This window comes from Elephantulus edwardii, unplaced genomic scaffold, assembly GCF_000299155.1.
Source record: "Elephantulus edwardii isolate Elephantulus edwardi_28Jun2011 unplaced genomic scaffold, EleEdw1.0 scaffold00060, whole genome shotgun sequence".
Lineage (NCBI taxonomy): Eukaryota > Metazoa > Chordata > Mammalia > Macroscelidea > Macroscelididae > Elephantulus > Elephantulus edwardii.
In genome coordinates, this window is record NW_006399810.1 from 12,786,396 (window position 1) to 12,794,000 (window position 7,605).

The following is a 7,605-nucleotide window of genomic DNA, read 5'->3' on the forward strand; positions in this document are numbered from 1 at the left end:
AGTCCCTTATCAGACATGCCATTTCCAAATATTTTTCCCAGTCTGTGGCTTTCCTTTTTACCCTGTTGGAGAAGTTTTTTAATGTGCATGGGGATGTGATTCTTAGAAGGTCCCATTCATCTATTTTATCCTCTACTGCTTGTAGGCTTTTCAGGATGCTTGCAAGACTGTTCATGTAGTGGATTAGGACTTCCAAAGTTTGTCCAAGCTTTTCTCTAATAAAGTTTATAGTCCTTGGTTTTAGTCCTAGGTCCTTGATCTACTTTGAGTTGGTTTTTGTATATGGACTGAGGTGTGGATCTTGCTTGAGTTTTCTGCAGATAGTTTTCCAATTTTGACAACACCATTTGTTATAAAGGCTGTCATTTCCCCACTTAACCAATTTCATCTCTTTGTCAAAAATCAGTTGGCCATAGGTAGAGGGGGATGACTTCTGAGTTCTCAATTCTATTCCAGTGATCTATGTGTCTGTCAATGTATCAGTACCATGCTGTCTTGACACCACGGCAGTGTAGTAGGGTTTGAAATCGAGGCGTGAGATGCTTCCTATTGTGTATCTCATTTTAAGGAGTAGTTTGTTTATTCGGGACCTCTTTCCATTCCAAATGAAACTGGAGATTGTCTTTTCCATCTCGTTGAAGAATAGAATTGGTATTTGTATTGAGATTGCATTGATCATGTAAATTGAGTTTGGTAGTATTGTCATTTTCACAGTAATGAGTCTTCCTATCCAAGAGCAAAGTATTTTCTTCCATTTCTCCAGGTCCATTTTGTTTCTTATAGTAATGTTTTGTAATTTTCTTTGAATAGATCCTTTGTGCTTCGGGATAGATTTACTTCCAAGTATTTAATCTTATGATTACCTATTGTGAAGGGTATTGTTTTTCTGAGTTCCAATTCTGTATACTCTTTGTCACTATAGAGAAATTCAATTGATTTTTGTATGTTGATCTTGTATCCTGCCACTTTGCTGTATTAGTTAACTATGTCCAGTAGTTTTCTTGCTGAGTTTTGGGGTTTTTAAAAGTATTTTATCATAACATCTGCATATAGAGATCATTTTACCTCCTCTTTGCCAATTTGGACACCTCTTATTTCCTTCTCTTGTCTTATTGGTATCGCTAAGACTTCCAATACCATATTGAAAAGGAGAGGTGATAGTGGGCATCCTTGCCTAGTTTTTGTTCTCAAAGGAAATGCCTTTAGTCTCCATTGAGAACAATGTTGGCTTTATGTTGAAGAAGTTCCCCTCTAATCCTATTTTGTTGCTTGTTTTAATCAGGAAAGGGTATTGGGTTTTTTTTCAAAGGCCTTTTCTGCATCAATTGATAGGCTCATGTGGTTCTTGTTCTTTGCTTTGTTAATGTGATGAATTACATTGATTGTTTTTCTTATGTTGACATTCTTGCATACCTGTTATGAACCCCACTTGGTTATGGTGAATTATTTTTTTTTATGTTCCACTGGATTCTATTGGCCAGGATTTTATTCTGGATTTTTGCATCTAGTTTTATAAGAGATATTGGTCTATAGTTTTCTATTTTAGTGGTGTCTTTACCTAGCTTTGGTATTGTGGATATGTTTGCTTCATAGAATGAGTGTGGGAGAATTCCATCTTTTTCTATTTTCTGAAATACTTTATGTAGAATTGGTGACAATTCTTCTCTGAATGTTTATTAAAAGTCACTTGTAAAACCATCTGGTTCATAGCTTTTTTTAGCTGGAAGTTGCTTTATTACCTTTTCAATTTCTTCTTTTGTAATGTTTCTGATCAGGTGTTCAATTTTGGTTGTGTAAGTTAGGTAGGTTGTGAATTTCTAAGTATTTGCCCATTTCCTCTAGGTTTTCATATTTGGTTGAGTATAGTTTTTCATAATATTCCATTGTTAGATTTTTTAATTTATTTGGTTCTGTTGCAATGTTGCCCATTTCATCTTTTATTCAGATTATTTGTATCTTTTCCTTTGTTAGTTTTGCTAGTGGTTTGTCGATTTTATTTACCTTTTCAAAGAACCAACTCTTAGTTTTGTTGGTTTCTATTGTTTTTTCTGTTTTCTATTTCATTTATTTCTGCTCTAATTTTTTATAATTTCAGGGATTTTAGAGGGTTTTGGGTTTTCTTGCTGTTCTTTTTCAATTTGTTGGAGATACTGGGTGAGAGAGCCAATGGCCATTTTTCCTATCTTTTTTTATTAAATTTTATTCATTTTAATGAACATTTTTCCTATCTTTTGATGTGTTTGCTTATTGTTGTAAACTGGCTTCCAATTACTGCTTTGGCTGTTTCCCAGAAGTTTTGGTAAGTGGTGTTTTCATTGTCATTTGTTTCAAGAAACTTTTTAATCTCATTTTTATTTCTTCTAGTACCCAGTCATGTTCAAGCAAGGTATTGTTCAGCTTCCAAATGTATGGGTTTTTCTCCTTTATCCTCTTCTTATTAATTTCTAATTCTGTAGCATTGTGGTCAGAGTAGATGTTTTGTATTATATCTATAATTTTAATTTATTGATGTTTGACTTGTGACCTAAAATGTGATCTATTCTGAAGAACTTTGCATGCACATTGGAGAAGGAGATGTACTTTGCTTTTTTGGAGTTCATTAGGCTATAAATACCTATGAGATCAAGTTGGTTTATTGTGTGGTTTAATTCTTCAGCATCTTTGTTGAGTTTATTTCTGGTAGTTCTATCTTTTCTTGAGAGTGGTGTATTGAAGTCTCCAACTACTATAGTAGTGTTATCTATTTCCTTTTTCAGTTTTTTTTAATGTTTGTTTTATGTATTTTGCAGGCCTTTAATTTGGTGCATAGATATTTATTATTGTTATGTCTCCTTGTTCAATTGACCCTTTAAGCATTATGTAGTGACTTTCCTTGTTCATTGTGATGGTTTTTGCATTGTAATTTATTTTATCAGAGATTAATATCACTACTCCTGCTTTTTTCTGGTTTCCATTTGCTTGGTATTTTTTCCCCACCCTTTTCTTTTTAGTCCTTCTTTATCTTCATTTTTCAGGTGTGTCTCTTGTAGACAGCATATTGATGGATTTGGGTTTTTTATCCAATATGCTACTCTTTTTCTCTTCAGTGGTAGATTTAAACCATTCACATGCAGTGTGATTACTGAAAGGCAAAGTTTTCTTGCTTCAATTTTTTTAGTTCTTTCTGGTCTTGTTGCTAGTTACTTTGGTTCATCCTGCTTTCTGTGGTACCCTTATAAGAAGGACGTCTCTCAGTGTTTCTTGCAATGCTGGTCTTGTTTTTTTATGAACTCTTTTAGATTCTGCTTATCTGGGAATATCTTGATCTCTCCTTCATATTTGATGGATAATTTTTCTGGGTACAGTATTCTTGATTGGCAGTTGCATTCTTTGAGTGTTCAATATATGTCATTCCACTGTCTTCTTGCTCACATGGTTTCTGCTGAGAAATTGGCATTTAATCTTTTAATCTTATCTGCTCTCCCTTATAGGTAACTTTTTGTTTCTCCCTCACTGCTTTCAGATTTCTCTCCTTATCTTTGGTTCTGGCCAATTTGACTATGATATGTCTTGGTGTTTTTCTTTTGGGGTCTATTCTATATGGTGTTTACTCAGTTTCTTGAATATATATTCTCTCGTTTTTCATTATGCCTGGGAAGTTTTCTTCTAATAATTCTTCCGCAATTTTTCAGTGCCTTTTGTACTTCTTCCTAGTCTGGAATTCCGATGATGTACATGTTATTTCTCTTGATGGTGTCCCACATTATTTTTAGGTTTTCTTCTGTTTCTGTCCTTTTTGATTCTGCCTTTTTCTCTAGCAGATCAATGGTGACAATTCTATCTTCTATTTCACAGGTTCTGTGTTCCGTTTCTTCAACTCTGTTCATATGTCCCTCCATCATGTTGACAGCATCTGAGACATTGGACCTCATATTTTAGATTGTGGTTTCTAGTTTTTCCAGAACCTCTAATGCCTCATTTGTTTTATCTGCATTGTTTTGGATTGGTTTGTTTAAGCTTCTCCTTGTTTTTGCTTTCCGTGTCTTGTAATTCCTCAAATTTGTAATTCACCCATAGAAAATAATCACGGTTCTTTTAAATTCTGTGTCAGAAAGTTCCATTATACTTTCTGGCTTCAGGAAATCTATTGATACTGTGTCACTTTTGGGGGGTGACATCTTGCTTTGGGCTCATGTAGGGTTTGATGTAGCCTGCTTCTTTTGTGACATTGCTGTGGTAGAGTTTTCATGTCTGAGGTAATGATTGGTTCTTGATTTAATGTGAATGGTCCAGAAGAGGGTGGGGCAGAGAAGTTTCAGTTCAGGACCTGTGAACCCAGCCTCTTCCATTTATTACTGTTGCATCCAGTGCTTTACAGACTAAAGGCAGTTAGTTATTTGGATGCGATGAGATGCAAGGCGTGAAATGTAGAGGCACAGGCATGGGCGTTGGGCACCGAGCACAGGGTGCGGGCCTAGTTATGGGCGATATGTACAGACCCATGCCAAGTGCAGGTCACACACAGAGATGCAGTCTCTCTGATAGGGCACAGGAAGGAACCTTACTCAATTTCCAGCAGTCAGGCCCAATTTTGGCAACCCTCTTCAATGGCCCACTTTTGATGGCCTGCTGCCCTCGTTCTGGTCTGTCCTTGCTCTGGTCCATCCTTGCTCCAGTCCATCCTCTTGCTTGGCATTTCTCAAGCTAAAAGAACTGACAAACAAATTCAAGCCTCAAGTTGAACTATTTAAAAATCTTGAATGATCTAGGAAGCAACGAAATAATATAGAAGGAATAACAAAATCACTGTACCAAAAAATAATTGCCTGCTACTAAACCATTTCAGGAAGTAGCATGTGATCAATAAACAGTTGTAACGAAGGAAGAAGTTCATGCTACATTGAAGGCCTTGACAAAAATATAAGGCCCCGGGAATTAATTGGATGCTAATTGACTTGTTCCAACAGATGCAGCCCTGGATGTGCTCATCAGGCTGTATAAATATCTGGAAGATAGCTCCCTAGTCAACTGACTGAAAGAGATTTGTTCCCATTCCCAAAAGGTGATCTGACAGAATGTGGAAATTATTGAACAATTTCATTAACATCGCATGCAAGTAAAAACCTTACTGAAGATTATGAAAAAATGACTAGAATACTACATGACATGGAACTATATAAAGTCAAGCTGGGCAAATTGTCTTGAGGAGACTGGCGGACAGGAGCCGTTGCAGCCGCAACCCAAGAGCAGGACCTGAAAAGGGGACTGACGTTCCCAGGACCGGGCCCTGAACCTCCGGGGTCAGAACCGACTTCATTCACGAGAGCGGCCATTTCCAGGCCACATCCTGCAATTAAACAAAACAAAGAAAAACAACTGCACAGAAACCAAAGGGGACAAACGTGTCTCCAAAGTCTCGCCGCCGGCTGGCACCGCCGCCTGCGCATTGAAGGAATCAGTGCTTTTCAGAGTCGCTCTCTTCCAGGCTATGGCCGCGGTGGCCATGGTAATCAGAGAGGACTTTCCCTCCAGAAAAACATGAAGAAAATCCAGGAGTAAGGGGTGAAAGAGGCTTGACTACCTCTAAGAGAAAGCAGAGAGATTCTGGGATGATGCCAGAAAGCAGAAGGCTGCTAATGACAACAAAGTCTTTGCAGACAAGAATTATGATTGCTAATTTGAAAAACCTGGTCCAACCAGGTGTATAATATGATCTAAGATTCAGCTTTTGTAGAATGAACAGTCATTAGATTTATTATTCATCCTTATAAAACATTCTATTTAAACTTTTACTTTTTAACCTGATTGAATATGTTTTTAAACTACTCTTTGAAAAATAAACATTGGGGGGCATGGGGAGAGGGCTGGGTGGGGAGAGAAGTGCAGCAATGAATGAATGGAAATCCAAATTCTCTGTAAATGTTCATTAAAATTATTAAAAAAATAAAATAAAAAGTCAAGCTGAATTCAGAAGAAGCCATGACATGAGGCGTATCATTGCTATATCTGATGGATCTTAACTGAGAGAAGAAAATATTTACTAAGAAATTTAAACCTATAAAATGGTGAAATTACAACGTCATCAATAAATGTGCTGACAAAACTGGATATTTATCTACAGAAGACAAAAATGACATCTTCGTCTTTTTCCAAGCAGCCGAAAAGATGGCACACATCCAGACCAAGCACAAGAGAGTGCTGTTGGGTGAAACCAGCAAGGAGAAGCTCTCATGTTACTTCAAGAAGCCCAAAGAGGCCATCGAGGTCATTGACAAGAAATGCCCTTTCACTGGTAATGTCTTTATTCAAGGGTGAATTCTGTCTGTCGTAGTGACAAAGATGAAGATGCAGAGAACCATCGTCATCTGCCGAGATTACCTCCACTATATCCGCAAGTACAGCCACTTCGAGAAGCGTCACAAGAACATGTCCATTCACCTGTCTCCCTGCTTCAGAGATACCCAGATCAGTGACATTGTCACTGTAGGACAGTGCCGGACACTGAGCAAGACCATGTGCTTCAACGTGCTCAAGGTCACCAAGGCTGCAGGCACCAAGAAGCAGTTCCAGAAGTTCTGAGCTGGACACCACCCTGAATGAAATAAAGCTTATTTTTCCCCCATTTAAAAAAAATATGGGATCTACATCTCATACTGTACACATAAATCAATCAAAAATGGATCAGAGTGGAATGAAACCCAAACCCATAAGGATGACAAGAGACAAAATGGAACCAACCTTAGAAGTCCTAGACTACTTTACCAATTGGTTTTCTGTGTGTGTGCTGTTGGGTTGAAATGGACGCATAGCTGACCCTCCAGCAGGTTTGCAAAGGCAGTAAATCACCTAGAAGGAGATCACCCATCTATAACAGGCTTGCACATATACCTTGAAATGCACAACCACAAGAAGATAAAATCCACAAATGGGACCTTGGAAAGGAATATCATGCTTGGAAAGGTGGACGGTCAGCAAAAGGGAAGACCTCAACAAGGTGGATTGATAAATTGACTGTAGCAATGGGCTCAAATGTATCAGAGATGATGAGGATGGCACAGAAAAGGACAGGATTCTGATGTGTTGTTCATAGGGACTCTGTGAATCAGGCTCAACGCAATGGCACTTAACAACAACAAAAATCAAATTCCAATATGCATCAAAAATTTTTCCAAAAGGGTGAAAAGAAAGCCTACACACTGGGTAAAATCATTTGGCAATGACATCTCAGACAAGGGTCTCATAATGAAGGATTATAGAACACAACTGGGCCTCCAAAAGAAACAGACTGATAACCCGATACTAAAATGGACAAAAGACATGAAAATATCTTCAAAAAGGAACTGGATGGCAAATAGACACATGAGAAAATGTTTAAAATCACTGACAATCAGAAAGATGAAAATTGAAACAATAATGAGATACCATCTCACCCCAGTAGCAGTAGCAAAGTTTAACAAGACAACAGCAAGCAATGAATATTGGAGAGGATGTGGAGAGATTGAAACTCTCATGCACTACTGGTGAAACTGTAAAAGGGTGCAACCACTGAGGAAAGCAGTTTGATATTTCCTCCCATAGAAACATAGAACATAGAAATTCATATACTTATAGCGATTCCATAGAAAT

General features: G+C 37.6%; 1 pseudogene; it reads left to right on the plus strand.

The window, feature by feature from the left end:
• Positions 1-6,144: 6,144 nt before the first annotated feature.
• On the plus strand, positions 6,145-6,558 carry LOC102857797 (annotated as a pseudogene).
• Positions 6,559-7,605: the final 1,047 nt, after the last annotated feature.